Source organism: Schistocerca cancellata, chromosome 3 (genome assembly GCF_023864275.1).
Source record: "Schistocerca cancellata isolate TAMUIC-IGC-003103 chromosome 3, iqSchCanc2.1, whole genome shotgun sequence".
NCBI lineage: Eukaryota > Metazoa > Arthropoda > Insecta > Orthoptera > Acrididae > Schistocerca > Schistocerca cancellata.
The window spans coordinates 149950005-149965871 of NC_064628.1; the positions used below are offsets into that span (position 1 = coordinate 149950005).

The window sequence follows — 15867 nt, forward strand, 5'->3', positions numbered from 1 at the left end:
CAACTTGAACCACTTGGATTTTCAGACACACACAGAAAACTTAATTCCACAGAAATTTAGGAGTAACAGTGGTTACCTCACATTTTCACACACACTCAAATAGCTACTTCTGTGCACTTCACACAATGTTCTCATCGTGTTCCACCAGAGAACACAGTTATCACTATGAATGGATTCTGGTAAAAGAGCATTAAAAAAAAAAAACAAACAGCCTGATCAAAGTGATTATCTGCCAATATCATGTCACTCTATACCCGAGGGAAACTAGAATGCAGGGAAAGGAGCTTTGTTGTGAGCAATGTGTTGGTATTTCATCATTTACTGGCCAAAGTCTTCTCAAGCCAAGTATGCACCAGCTCTGTCTATGGCTGGGTCAATCAAAAGCCCCTATCAATTTTACTTAAAAGACAAGCAGCATCAACAACTCACAGGAGGCACTGAACATTTATACCATTATCTGCACCACCTTCCACTGATTTACTGAAGAAGAAACTGCAAAGTCTGGCCAATTTTGTACACAAGTAATCTTGAAAACATTGGAGTCAACAGCAGATACATAGTTTCCAAGACTGTAGCTAGGAACAACCCTTCCATTTCAAGATTTATCTCTCACTGAGACACATCATACCCAAACTACAACTACCAGGAAATTGCTACTCAATTCATCTCTAGCTATCTATGTCATATTCAACAACTGTCTCTTTCTCACCTAAATCTTCTACAAAACTGAGTACACTGTTATGAACAAAGAACCAATGCCACATTATGGCAACAAGCCAGTGCCACTAATATCCACTCTATTGAAAACAATTGAAATGCTCATCCTGCCCAACTAACCACCATCTACAGCCCAAATCTCACTCACATCATACCTACAAATCACAAACTTGTGCGGTAAAAATAATTTTGGGTTTCAAAACACAATCTACTAATCACATACTAGTATTTATTACAAAGCCTCTCAATTCATCATTCACTTCCAAATATCGGCTTATATGCTGTTGTGCAACTGCAGTGCAAGTAAACACCCTCAAATCATCTAGAACTGAGATGCGGAAAGGGTTCACCAAGAGTTTCCAGGACAATAAATAGCGCTCTCTCTCTCTCTCTCTCTTTACACAATCGCCTAACACACTGCAAGCCATTTCAGGGCAAATGTACTTGTTTCATTATACTACGAAACGGCCAATTGCATTTTCAAATTAAAAAAGCATCTACCTGATCCAACGTGATCCGCTACTCCACGCCCTTCATTCTCACAACACAACCTACCTCTTGCTAATTACATTACGTTTTACTTGTGATTATGGCTCAGCAATAGCCGAGCACTACGAAAAATACCTTATAGACTCATTTAATGTTCCCCTCCACGGAAATCTTTAGTAAAAGGCGAAAGATTTATTCGTTTTGAAGGGAAACCAGAGTGCCGATCAAAGCCCTCACTTCAATACTTATGGCTGCTTCTCTATTGCTTCTCCGCGAGAACGCGGAAAATTCTTTCCGTCTTGTCTACTTCTCTACCGTCAACAGACTTCCAGTGCCATGCAAGCACACACCCCAAACTAACTGTCAGCGCTGAAATACGTGTCTGCCAAATGTCGTCGATATTACTCTTTAGATAACTATTTTCATCATTTCTGTCACCATTCAAGCTGCTTCATTACCTCACCTGCCGACAGATGGCAGCACGCCTAATTCCTCTCGGCGACCCACCGTCAGACACACAACTAACTGCCCGCACTGCTCTGCATCTAACACTAATCTCTCTCCTCCCCACCACACTCGTTCACTGAAAAAACAGGCAACTAGATAGTTCTTTGAACGCAAAACTAGGCCACATCAGACGCAACCTGTATGTAGATGTATGGTGCAAGGGAAATATCCCCCTGCTCCCACACAACTAATTAATACTAGTTGACAACAGAAATAAAATTTCTGTCGATAGTATTTGAACCAGTCTTATTCATTTGCGAATTCCATGCATTCCTTCTTGCAGATAACAGTGCCTTGCAAATCACTCAATTCATGTTTGCTAGCCAAACGCGCTCCTCCTAAATGTTCCGTACATCATGCATTAGTGCTGATTATCAAGACTGTGTTGTGTGTCAGCCGTTTATGGTCATCAATTGCACTCTTCTTGTGTTGCTCACTCATTCTTGTAACTCAAAAGTACGTCGTTGTCATCCAAGCCTAGCACTTGGAGCAGGCCAAATCAAATGGCTCGTCCCCGTGCCACTCGAGAAACTCCCACAAGGCTTTCATGACATGTCGCAATCAAAGTCCTTCCACAACCTGTAGCGACATTGCTGCAACGACGCGGGTCCCGATACCAAAAGTATGACTTATGCTTGCTTCTATTCTATATAATAAAACCACCACTCGGAAAGCGCTATTCCCTTCCCACATCCCTCAGAATGTGGTGAACGATCATCGATTACAACCAAGATGCGATGAACCTCGATCGCAAGCCTCACGCTCAGGGACAGTGCTACCACTCATCATCGTGGTTACGTCTACTCCAGCTTTGAACTAGAGAGAGTTGAAGACATACTACAGAAATGATCCTGTGAAGTATGATCTTGCTAGCAAGCTATCACCACTCGCTACTTATGCCACGAGACCGTCAACACGCCCTACGAGAATACGACACACTCTTCACATTTCGCGATTTACTTATCGAAGAATTTCTTAAGCTCGGACATTCTGCAAAGAACCTACTTCTACTCTTACTTGGCCGCCATGATCTCACTCAGCTATTTTGTGCGCTACCAGTGCTTCTTGTCTTCCGAAATGAGAGACCATTGCCTCACGCGAGACTGTATGTAAACACCGCTTGCACCTCCGGCCGCTAGATGGGGGCCTGGGGCACATACAGTAGCATCCTATGGCGCAAGCAGACATGCCAAATAGCCACTGAAAGACAAACACACAAGACGGCGTTCATACGACTCTTGTGCTTTCTTTAAAGCCGCCTCTCTCTTCGAAAATTTTCGCACCGCACTAGTTTATTCACCTCACCCTAACAGTGCAAACTCTTGTCGATATATCGCCACTTTCATGCATACTTCCTCTTTCGTTTCACTTTGCGTCTAGCTTGATACCCGCCCAAGAGCTGCTGATATATAATACTCGCAATAAATGTGTTTCTCTCTGTATCTCTTTTCGCCTATCACGAGTATTGCTTTTCCTCACATGGCAATTATGAAAACACCCACAGCTAAACAAACACTTACACTCAGCGCCACGTCCATACTATCAATCATACGCCAGTAATTTCACAGCTACTTGCTCCACTAATACATTTCTTATGTCTACTGTTAAACAGATGAAGAATCAAAGTATACAACAAGTCTCTGTGAACATCACTGTCAGGACATTTTACAGACCTACGCATACCATGCCAATCTTTATGCTTCAACTATGATGGCCATGTGCTATGAATAAAGAAATTTCTCATAAAATAACAATTTTACGACTACTCCGACAAGCTCCTTACTAAAATGCTAGATGTTTAGCAATCTCCCCCCCCCCCTCAAAAAATCATCTCAGAATAATCTCAAGCAGTGCTTACATCCCATGAGCACTTCTTTGCAAACAAAACCACAAACTACTTTTTATACTAGCTTCCTTGTCACAGTGAACAGGAAACTAATGCTAGTGCCTCAGTTTACTAAAAAGCTTTTTTCGCTTGCAACAAATAAACTACCAACTTGAACCACTTGGATTTTCAGACACACACAGAAAACTTAATTCCACAGAAATTTAGGAGTAACAGTGGTTACCTCACATTTTCACACACACTCAAATAGCTACTTCTGTGCACTTCACACAATGTTCTCATCGTGTTCCACCAGAGAACACAGTTATCACTATGAATGGATTCTGGTAAAAGAGCATTAAAAAAAAAAACAAACAGCCTGATCAAAGTGATTATCTGCCAATATCATGTCACTCTATACCCGAGGGAAACTAGAATGCAGGGAAAGGAGCTTTGTTGTGAGCAATGTGTTGGTATTTCATCATTTACTGGCCAAAGTCTTCTCAAGCCAAGTATGCACCAGCTCTGTCTATGGCTGGGTCAATCAAGAGCCCCTATCAATTTTACTTAAAAGACAAGCAGCATCAACAACTCACAGGAGGCACTGAACATTTATACCATTATCTGCACCACCTTCCACTGATTTACTGAAGAAGAAACTGCAAAGTCTGGCCAATTTTGTACACAAGTAATCTTGAAAACATTGGAGTCAACAGCAGATACATAGTTTCCAAGACTGTAGCTAGGAACAACCCTTCCATTTCAAGATTTATCTCTCACTGAGACACATCATACCCAAACTACAACTACCAGGAAATTGCTACTCAATTCATCTCTAGCTATCTATGTCATATTCAACAACTGTCTCTTTCTCACCTAAATCTTCTACAAAACTGAGTACACTGTTATGAACAAAGAACCAATGCCACATTATGGCAACAAGCCAGTGCCACTAATATCCACTCTATTGAAAACAATTGAAATGCTCATCCTGCCCAACTAACCACCATCTACAGCCCAAATCTCACTCACATCATACCTACAAATCACAAACTTGTGCGGTAAAAATAATTTTGGGTTTCAAAACACAATCTACTAATCACATACTAGTATTTATTACAAAGCCTCTCAATTCATCATTCACTTCCAAATATCGGCTTATATGCTGTTGTGCAACTGCAGTGCAAGTAAACACCCTCAAATCATCTAGAACTGAGATGCGGAAAGGGTTCACCAAGAGTTTCCAGGACAATAAATAGCGCTCTCTCTCTCTCTCTTTACACAATCGCCTAACACACTGCAAGCCATTTCAGGGCAAATGTACTTGTTTCATTATACTACGAAACGGCCAATTGCATTTTCAAATTAAAAAAAAGCATCTACCTGATCCAACGTGATCCGCTACTCCACGCCCTTCATTCTCACAACACAACCTACCTCTTGCTAATTACATTACGTTTTACTTGTGATTATGGCTCAGCAATAGCCGAGCACTACGAAAAATACCTTATAGACTCATTTAATGTTCCCCTCCACGGAAATCTTTAGTAAAAGGCGAAAGATTTATTCGTTTTGAAGGGAAACCAGAGTGCCGATCAAAGCCCTCACTTCAATACTTATGGCTGCTTCTCTATTGCTTCTCCGCGAGAACGCGGAAAATTCTTTCCGTCTTGTCTACTTCTCTACCGTCAACAGACTTCCAGTGCCATGCAAGCACACACCCCAAACTAACTGTCAGCGCTGAAATACGTGTCTGCCAAATGTCGTCGATATTACTCTTTAGATAACTATTTTCATCATTTCTGTCACCATTCAAGCTGCTTCATTACCTCACCTGCCGACAGATGGCAGCACGCCTAATTCCTCTCGGCGACCCACCGTCAGACACACAACTAACTGCCCGCACTGCTCTGCATCTAACACTAATCTCTCTCCTCCCCACCACACTCGTTCACTGAAAAAACAGGCAACTAGATAGTTCTTTGAACGCAAAACTAGGCCACATCAGACGCAACCTGTATGTAGATGTATGGTGCAAGGGAAATATCCCCCTGCTCCCACACAACTAATTAATACTAGTTGACAACAGAAATAAAATTTCTGTCGATAGTATTTGAACCAGTCTTATTCATTTGCGAATTCCATGCATTCCTTCTTGCAGATAACAGTGCCTTGCAAATCACTCAATTCATGTTTGCTAGCCAAACGCGCTCCTCCTAAATGTTCCGTACATCATGCATTAGTGCTGATTATCAAGACTGTGTTGTGTGTCAGCCGTTTATGGTCATCAATTGCACTCTTCTTGTGTTGCTCACTCATTCTTGTAACTCAAAAGTACGTCGTTGTCATCCAAGCCTAGCACTTGGAGCAGGCCAAATCAAATGGCTCGTCCCCGTGCCACTCGAGAAACTCCCACAAGGCTTTCATGACATGTCGCAATCAAAGTCCTTCCACAACCTGTAGCGACATTGCTGCAACGACGCGGGTCCCGATACCAAAAGTATGACTTATGCTTGCTTCTATTCTATATAATAAAACCACCACTCGGAAAGCGCTATTCCCTTCCCACATCCCTCAGAATGTGGTGAACGATCATCGATTACAACCAAGATGCGATGAATCTCGATCGCAAGCCTCACGCTCAGGGACAGTGCTACCACTCATCATCGTGGTTACGTCTACTCCAGCTTTGAACTAGAGAGAGTTGAAGACATACTACAGAAATGATCCTGTGAAGTATGATCTTGCTAGCAAGCTATCACCACTCGCTACTTATGCCACGAGACCGTCAACACGCCCTACGAGAATACGACACACTCTTCACATTTCGCGATTTACTTATCGAAGAATTTCTTAAGCTCGGACATTCTGCAAAGAACCTACTTCTACTCTTACTTGGCCGCCATGATCTCACTCAGCTATTTTGTGCGCTACCAGTGCTTCTTGTCTTCCGAAATGAGAGACCATTGCCTCACGCGAGACTGTATGTAAACACCGCTTGCACCTCCGGCCGCTAGATGGGGGCCTGGGGCACATACAGTAGCATCCTATGGCGCAAGCAGACATGCCAAATAGCCACTGAAAGACAAACACACAAGACGGCGTTCATACGACCCTTGTGCTTTCTTTAAAGCCGCCTCTCTCTTCGAAAATTTTCGCACCGCACTAGTTTATTCACCTCACCCTAACAGTGCAAACTCTTGTCGATATATCGCCACTTTCATGCATACTTCCTCTTTCGTTTCACTTTGCGTCTAGCTTGATACCCGCCCAAGAGCTGCTGATATATAATACTCGCAATAAATGTGTTTCTCTCTCTATCTCTTTTCGCCTATCACGAGTATTGCTTTTCCTCACATGGCAATTATGAAAACACCCACAGCTAAACAAACACTTACACTCAGCGCCACGTCCATACTATCAATCATACGCCAGTAATTTCACAGCTACTTGCTCCACTAATACATTTCTTATGTCTACTGTTAAACAGATGAAGAATCAAAGTATACAACAAGTCTCTGTGAACATCACTGTCAGGACATTTTACAGACCTACGCATACCATGCCAATCTTTATGCTTCAACTATGATGGCCATGTGCTATGAATAAAGAAATTTCTCATAAAATAACAATTTTACGACTACTCCGACAAGCTCCTTACTAAAATGCTAGATGTTTAGCAATCTCCCCCCCCCCCCCCTCAAAAAATCATCTCAGAATAATCTCAAGCAGTGCTTACATCCCATGAGCACTTCTTTGCAAACAAAACCACAAACTACTTTTTATACTAGCTTCCTTGTCACAGTGAACAGGAAACTAATGCTAGTGCCTCAGTTTACTAAAAAGCTTTTTTCGCTTGCAACAAATAAACTACCAACTTGAACCACTTGGATTTTCAGACACACACAGAAAACTTAATTCCACAGAAATTTAGGAGTAACAGTGGTTACCTCACATTTTCACACACACTCAAATAGCTACTTCTGTGCACTTCACACAATGTTCTCATCGTGTTCCACCAGAGAACACAGTTATCACTATGAATGGATTCTGGTAAAAGAGCATTAAAAAAAAAAAAAAAAACAGCCTGATCAAAGTGATTATCTGCCAATATCATGTCACTCTATACCCGAGGGAAACTAGAATGCAGGGAAAGGAGCTTTGTTGTGAGCAATGTGTTGGTATTTCATCATTTACTGGCCAAAGTCTTCTCAAGCCAAGTATGCACCAGCTCTGTCTATGGCTGGGTCAATCAAGAGCCCCTATCAATTTTACTTAAAAGACAAGCAGCATCAACAACTCACAGGAGGCACTGAACATTTATACCATTATCTGCACCACCTTCCACTGATTTACTGAAGAAGAAACTGCAAAGTCTGGCCAATTTTGTACACAAGTAATCTTGAAAACATTGGAGTCAACAGCAGATACATAGTTTCCAAGACTGTAGCTAGGAACAACCCTTCCATTTCAAGATTTATCTCTCACTGAGACACATCATACCCAAACTACAACTACCAGGAAATTGCTACTCAATTCATCTCTAGCTATCTATGTCATATTCAACAACTGTCTCTTTCTCACCTAAATCTTCTACAAAACTGAGTACACTGTTATGAACAAAGAACCAATGCCACATTATGGCAACAAGCCAGTGCCACTAATATCCACTCTATTGAAAACAATTGAAATGCTCATCCTGCCCAACTAACCACCATCTACAGCCCAAATCTCACTCACATCATACCTACAAATCACAAACTTGTGCGGTAAAAATAATTTTTGGTTTCAAAACACAATCTACTAATCACATACTAGTATTTATTACAAAGCCTCTCAATTCATCATTCACTTCCAAATATCGGCTTATATGCTGTTGTGCAACTGCAGTGCAAGTAAACACCCTCAAATCATCTAGAACTGAGATGCGGAAAGGGTTCACCAAGAGTTTCCAGGACAATAAATAGCGCTCTCTCTCTCTCTCTCTCTTTACACAATCGCCTAACACACTGCAAGCCATTTCAGGGCAAATGTACTTGTTTCATTATACTACGAAACGGCCAATTGCATTTTCAAATTAAAAAAGCATCTACCTGATCCAACGTGATCCGCTACTCCACGCCCTTCATTCTCACAACACAACCTACCTCTTGCTAATTACATTACGTTTTACTTGTGATTATGGCTCAGCAATAGCCGAGCACTACGAAAAATACCTTATAGACTCATTTAATGTTCCCCTCCACGGAAATCTTTAGTAAAAGGCGAAAGATTTATTCGTTTTGAAGGGAAACCAGAGTGCCGATCAAAGCCCTCACTTCAATACTTATGGCTGCTTCTCTATTGCTTCTCCGCGAGAACGCGGAAAATTCTTTCCGTCTTGTCTACTTCTCTACCGTCAACAGACTTCCAGTGCCATGCAAGCACACACCCCAAACTAACTGTCAGCGCTGAAATACGTGTCTGCCAAATGTCGTCGATATTACTCTTTAGATAACTATTTTCATCATTTCTGTCACCATTCAAGCTGCTTCATTACCTCAACTGCCGACAGATGGCAGCACGCCTAATTCCTCTCGGCGACCCACCGTCAGACTCACAACTAACTGCCCGCACTGCTCTGCATCTAACACTAATCTCTCTCCTCCCCACCACACTCGTTCACTGAAAAAACAGGCAACTAGATAGTTCTTTGAACGCAAAACTAGGCCACATCAGACGCAACCTGTATGTAGATGTATGGTGCAAGGGAAATATCCCCCTGCTCCCACACAACTAATTAATACTAGTTGACAACAGAAATAAAATTTCTGTCGATAGTATTTGAACCAGTCTTATTCATTTGCGAATTCCATGCATTCCTTCTTGCAGATAACAGTGCCTTGCAAATCACTCAATTCATGTTTGCTAGCCAAACGCGCTCCTCCTAAATGTTCCGTACATCATGCATTAGTGCTGATTATCAAGACTGTGTTGTGTGTCAGCCGTTTATGGTCATCAATTGCACTCTTCTTGTGTTGCTCACTCATTCTTGTAACTCAAAAGTACGTCGTTGTCATCCAAGCCTAGCACTTGGAGCAGGCCAAATCAAATGGCTCGTCCCCGTGCCACTCGAGAAACTCCCACAAGGCTTTCATGACATGTCGCAATCAAAGTCCTTCCACAACCTGTAGCGACATTGCTGCAACGACGCGGGTCCCGATACCAAAAGTATGACTTATGCTTGCTTCTATTCTATATAATAAAACCACCACTCGGAAAGCGCTATTCCCTTCCCACATCCCTCAGAATGTGGTGAACGATCATCGATTACAACCAAGATGCGATGAATCTCGATCGCAAGCCTCACGCTCAGGGACAGTGCTACCACTCATCATCGTGGTTACGTCTACTCCAGCTTTGAACTAGAGAGAGTTGAAGACATACTACAGAAATGATCCTGTGAAGTATGATCTTGCTAGCAAGCTATCACCGCTCGCTACTTATGCCACGAGACCGTCAACACGCCCTACGAGAATACGACACACTCTTCACATTTCGCGATTTACTTATCGAAGAATTTCTTAAGCTCGGACATTCTGCAAAGAACCTACTTCTACTCTTACTTGGCCGCCATGATCTCACTCAGCTATTTTGTGCGCTACCAGTGCTTCTTGTCTTCCGAAATGAGAGACCATTGCCTCACGCGAGACTGTATGTAAACACCGCTTGCACCTCCGGCCGCTAGATGGGGGCCTGGGGCACATACAGTAGCATCCTATGGCGCAAGCAGACATGCCAAATAGCCACTGAAAGACAAACACACAAGACGGCGTTCATACGACCCTTGTGCTTTCTTTAAAGCCGCCTCTCTCTTCGAAAATTTTCGCACCGCACTAGTTTATTCACCTCACCCTAACAGTGCAAACTCTTGTCGATATATCGCCACTTTCATGCATACTTCCTCTTTCGTTTCACTTTGCGTCTAGCTTGATACCCGCCCAAGAGCTGCTGATATATAATACTCGCAATAAATGTGTTTCTCTCTGTATCTCTTTTCGCCTATCACGAGTATTGCTTTTCCTCACATGGCAATTATGAAAACACCCACAGCTAAACAAACACTTACACTCAGCGCCACGTCCATACTATCAATCATACGCCAGTAATTTCACAGCTACTTGCTCCACTAATACATTTCTTATGTCTACTGTTAAACAGATGAAGAATCAAAGTATACAACAAGTCTCTGTGAACATCACTGTCAGGACATTTTACAGACCTACGCATACCATGCCAATCTTTATGCTTCAACTATGATGGCCATGTGCTATGAATAAAGAAATTTCTCATAAAATAACAATTTTACGACTACTCCGACAAGCTCCTTACTAAAATGCTAGATGTTTAGCAATCTCCCCCCCCCCCCCCTCAAAAAATCATCTCAGAATAATCTCAAGCAGTGCTTACATCCCATGAGCACTTCTTTGCAAACAAAACCACAAACTACTTTTTATACTAGCTTCCTTGTCACAGTGAACAGGAAACTAATGCTAGTGCCTCAGTTTACTAAAAAGCTTTTTTCGCTTGCAACAAATAAACTACCAACTTGAACCACTTGGATTTTCAGACACACACAGAAAACTTAATTCCACAGAAATTTAGGAGTAACAGTGGTTACCTCACATTTTCACACACACTCAAATAGCTACTTCTGTGCACTTCACACAATGTTCTCATCGTGTTCCACCAGAGAACACAGTTATCACTATGAATGGATTCTGGTAAAAGAGCATTAAAAAAAAAACAAACAGCCTGATCAAAGTGATTATCTGCCAATATCATGTCACTCTATACCCGAGGGAAACTAGAATGCAGGGAAAGGAGCTTTGTTGTGAGCAATGTGTTGGTATTTCATCATTTACTGGCCAAAGTCTTCTCAAGCCAAGTATGCACCAGCTCTGTCTATGGCTGGGTCAATCAAGAGCCCCTATCAATTTTACTTAAAAGACAAGCAGCATCAACAACTCACAGGAGGCACTGAACATTTATACCATTATCTGCACCACCTTCCACTGATTTACTGAAGAAGAAACTGCAAAGTCTGGCCAATTTTGTACACAAGTAATCTTGAAAACATTGGAGTCAACAGCAGATACATAGTTTCCAAGACTGTAGCTAGGAACAACCCTTCCATTTCAAGATTTATCTCTCACTGAGACACATCATACCCAAACTACAACTACCAGGAAATTGCTACTCAATTCATCTCTAGCTATCTATGTCATATTCAACAACTGTCTCTTTCTCACCTAAATCTTCTACAAAACTGAGTACACTGTTATGAACAAAGAACCAATGCCACATTATGGCAACAAGCCAGTGCCACTAATATCCACTCTATTGAAAACAATTGAAATGCTCATCCTGCCCAACTAACCACCATCTACAGCCCAAATCTCACTCACATCATACCTACAAATCACAAACTTGTGCGGTAAAAATAATTTTGGGTTTCAAAACACAATCTACTAATCACATACTAGTATTTATTACAAAGCCTCTCAATTCATCATTCACTTCCAAATATCGGCTTATATGCTGTTGTGCAACTGCAGTGCAAGTAAACACCCTCAAATCATCTAGAACTGAGATGCGGAAAGGGTTCACCAAGAGTTTCCAGGACAATAAATAGCGCTCTCTCTCTCTCTCTTTACACAATCGCCTAACACACTGCAAGCCATTTCAGGGCAAATGTACTTGTTTCATTATACTACGAAACGGCCAATTGCATTTTCAAATTAAAAAAAGCATCTACCTGATCCAACGTGATCCGCTACTCCACGCCCTTCATTCTCACAACACAACCTACCTCTTGCTAATTACATTACGTTTTACTTGTGATTATGGCTCAGCAATAGCCGAGCACTACGAAAAATACCTTATAGACTCATTTAATGTTCCCCTCCACGGAAATCTTTAGTAAAAGGCGAAAGATTTATTCGTTTTGAAGGGAAACCAGAGTGCCGATCAAAGCCCTCACTTCAATACTTATGGCTGCTTCTCTATTGCTTCTCCGCGAGAACGCGGAAAATTCTTTCCGTCTTGTCTACTTCTCTACCGTCAACAGACTTCCAGTGCCATGCAAGCACACACCCCAAACTAACTGTCAGCGCTGAAATACGTGTCTGCCAAATGTCGTCGATAAAACTCTTTAGATAACTATTTTCATCATTTCTGTCACCATTCAAGCTGCTTCATTACCTCACCTGCCGACAGATGGCAGCACGCCTAATTCCTCTCGGCGACCCACCGTCAGACACACAACTAACTGCCCGCACTGCTCTGCATCTAACACTAATCTCTCTCCTCCCCACCACACTCGTTCACTGAAAAAACAGGCAACTAGATAGTTCTTTGAACGCAAAACTAGGCCACATCAGACGCAACCTGTATGTAGATGTATGGTGCAAGGGAAATATCCCCCTGCTCCCACACAACTAATTAATACTAGTTGACAACAGAAATAAAATTTCTGTCGATAGTATTTGAACCAGTCTTATTCATTTGCGAATTCCATGCATTCCTTCTTGCAGATAACAGTGCCTTGCAAATCACTCAATTCATGTTTGCTAGCCAAACGCGCTCCTCCTAAATGTTCCGTACATCATGCATTAGTGCTGATTATCAAGACTGTGTTGTGTGTCAGCCGTTTATGGTCATCAATTGCACTCTTCTTGTGTTGCTCACTCATTCTTGTAACTCAAAAGTACGTCGTTGTCATCCAAGCCTAGCACTTGGAGCAGGCCAAATCAAATGGCTCGTCCCCGTGCCACTCGAGAAACTCCCACAAGGCTTTCATGACATGTCGCAATCAAAGTCCTTCCACAACCTGTAGCGACATTGCTGCAACGACGCGGGTCCCGATACCAAAAGTATGACTTATGCTTGCTTCTATTCTATATAATAAAACCACCACTCGGAAAGCGCTATTCCCTTCCCACATCCCTCAGAATGTGGTGAACGATCATCGATTACAACCAAGATGCGATGAATCTCGATCGCAAGCCTCACGCTCAGGGACAGTGCTACCACTCATCATCGTGGTTACGTCTACTCCAGCTTTGAACTAGAGAGAGTTGAAGACATACTACAGAAATGATCCTGTGAAGTATGATCTTGCTAGCAAGCTATCACCGCTCGCTACTTATGCCACGAGACCGTCAACACGCCCTACGAGAATACGACACACTCTTCACATTTCGCGATTTACTTATCGAAGAATTTCTTAAGCTCGGACATTCTGCAAAGAACCTACTTCTACTCTTACTTGGCCGCCATGATCTCACTCAGCTATTTTGTGCGCTACCAGTGCTTCTTGTCTTCCGAAATGAGAGACCATTGCCTCACGCGAGACTGTATGTAAACACCGCTTGCACCTCCGGCCGCTAGATGGGGGCCTGGGGCACATACAGTAGCATCCTATGGCGCAAGCAGACATGCCAAATAGCCACTGAAAGACAAACACACAAGACGGCGTTCATACGACCCTTGTGCTTTCTTTAAAGCCGCCTCTCTCTTCGAAAATTTTCGCACCGCACTAGTTTATTCACCTCACCCTAACAGTGCAAACTCTTGTCGATATATCGCCACTTTCATGCATACTTCCTCTTTCGTTTCACTTTGCGTCTAGCTTGATACCCGCCCAAGAGCTGCTGATATATAATACTCGCAATAAATGTGTTTCTCTCTGTATCTCTTTTCGCCTATCACGAGTATTGCTTTTCCTCACATGGCAATTATGAAAACACCCACAGCTAAACAAACACTTACACTCAGCGCCACGTCCATACTATCAATCATACGCCAGTAATTTCACAGCTACTTGCTCCACTAATACATTTCTTATGTCTACTGTTAAACAGATGAAGAATCAAAGTATACAACAAGTCTCTGTGAACATCACTGTCAGGACATTTTACAGACCTACGCATACCATGCCAATCTTTATGCTTCAACTATGATGGCCATGTGCTATGAATAAAGAAATTTCTCATAAAATAACAATTTTACGACTACTCCGACAAGCTCCTTACTAAAATGCTAGATGTTTAGCAATCTCCCCCCCCCCCTCAAAAAATCATCTCAGAATAATCTCAAGCAGTGCTTACATCCCATGAGCACTTCTTTGCAAACAAAACCACAAACTACTTTTTATACTAGCTTCCTTGTCACAGTGAACAGGAAACTAATGCTAGTGCCTCAGTTTACTAAAAAGCTTTTTTCGCTTGCAACAAATAAACTACCAACTTGAACCACTTGGATTTTCAGACACACACAGAAAACTTAATTCCACAGAAATTTAGGAGTAACAGTGGTTACCTCACATTTTCACACACACTCAAATAGCTACTTCTGTGCACTTCACACAATGTTCTCATCGTGTTCCACCAGAGAACATAGTTATCACTATGAATGGATTCTGGTAAAAGAGCATTAAAAAAAAAAACAAACAGCCTGATCAAAGTGATTATCTGCCAATATCATGTCACTCTATACCCGAGGGAAACTAGAATGCAGGGAAAGGAGCTTTGTTGTGAGCAATGTGTTGGTATTTCATCATTTACTGGCCAAAGTCTTCTCAAGCCAAGTATGCACCAGCTCTGTCTATGGCTGGGTCAATCAAGAGCCCCTATCAATTTTACTTAAAAGACAAGCAGCATCAACAACTCACAGGAGGCACTGAACATTTATACCATTATCTGCACCACCTTCCACTGATTTACTGAAGAAGAAACTGCAAAGTCTGGCCAATTTTGTACACAAGTAATCTTGAAAACATTGGAGTCAACAGCAGATACATAGTTTCCAAGACTGTAGCTAGGAACAACCCTTCCATTTCAAGATTTATCTCTCACTGAGACACATCATACCCAAACTACAACTACCAGGAAATTGCTACTCAATTCATCTCTAGCTATCTATGTCATATTCAACAACTGTCTCTTTCTCACCTAAATCTTCTACAAAACTGAGTACACTGTTATGAACAAAGAACCAATGCCACATTATGGCAACAAGCCAGTGCCACTAATATCCACTCTATTGAAAACAATTGAAATGCTCATCCTGCCCAACTAACCACCATCTACAGCCCAAATCTCACTCACATCATACCTACAAATCACAAACTTGTGCGGTAAAAAATAATTTTGGGTTTCAAAACACAATCTACTAATCACATACTAGTATTTATTACAAAGCCTCTCAATTCATCATTCACTTCCAAATATCGGCTTATATGCTGTTGTGCAACTGCAGTGCAAGTAAACACCCTCAAATCATCTAGA

At 42.0% G+C, this 15867-nt stretch overlaps 8 non-coding genes across 8 annotated transcripts; all 8 read right to left on the bottom strand.

The window, feature by feature from the left end:
* Positions 1 to 1308: 1308 nt before the first annotated feature.
* Positions 1309 to 1427, bottom strand: LOC126178618 (U5 spliceosomal RNA). The gene has a single exon (XR_007536503.1). It is a non-coding gene; the product is annotated as a U5 spliceosomal RNA (small nuclear RNA).
* Positions 1428 to 2374: 947 nt separating this feature from the next.
* On the bottom strand, positions 2375 to 2581 carry LOC126178565 (small nucleolar RNA U3). The gene has a single exon (XR_007536454.1). It is a non-coding gene; the product is annotated as a small nucleolar RNA U3 (small nucleolar RNA).
* Positions 2582 to 5011: 2430 nt separating this feature from the next.
* On the bottom strand, positions 5012 to 5130 carry LOC126178619 (U5 spliceosomal RNA). Its single transcript, XR_007536504.1, has one exon. It is a non-coding gene; the product is annotated as a U5 spliceosomal RNA (small nuclear RNA).
* A 947-nt stretch (positions 5131 to 6077) lies between these two features.
* LOC126178537 (small nucleolar RNA U3) lies at positions 6078 to 6284 on the bottom strand. The gene has a single exon (XR_007536427.1). It is a non-coding gene; the product is annotated as a small nucleolar RNA U3 (small nucleolar RNA).
* A 2437-nt stretch (positions 6285 to 8721) lies between these two features.
* LOC126178620 (U5 spliceosomal RNA) lies at positions 8722 to 8840 on the bottom strand. The gene has a single exon (XR_007536505.1). It is a non-coding gene; the product is annotated as a U5 spliceosomal RNA (small nuclear RNA).
* Positions 8841 to 9787: 947 nt separating this feature from the next.
* Positions 9788 to 9994, bottom strand: LOC126178538 (small nucleolar RNA U3). The gene has a single exon (XR_007536428.1). It is a non-coding gene; the product is annotated as a small nucleolar RNA U3 (small nucleolar RNA).
* A 2431-nt stretch (positions 9995 to 12425) lies between these two features.
* Positions 12426 to 12544, bottom strand: LOC126178621 (U5 spliceosomal RNA). Its single transcript, XR_007536506.1, has one exon. It is a non-coding gene; the product is annotated as a U5 spliceosomal RNA (small nuclear RNA).
* A 947-nt stretch (positions 12545 to 13491) lies between these two features.
* Positions 13492 to 13698, bottom strand: LOC126178539 (small nucleolar RNA U3). The gene has a single exon (XR_007536429.1). It is a non-coding gene; the product is annotated as a small nucleolar RNA U3 (small nucleolar RNA).
* Between the last annotated feature and the right edge of the window lie 2169 nt (positions 13699 to 15867).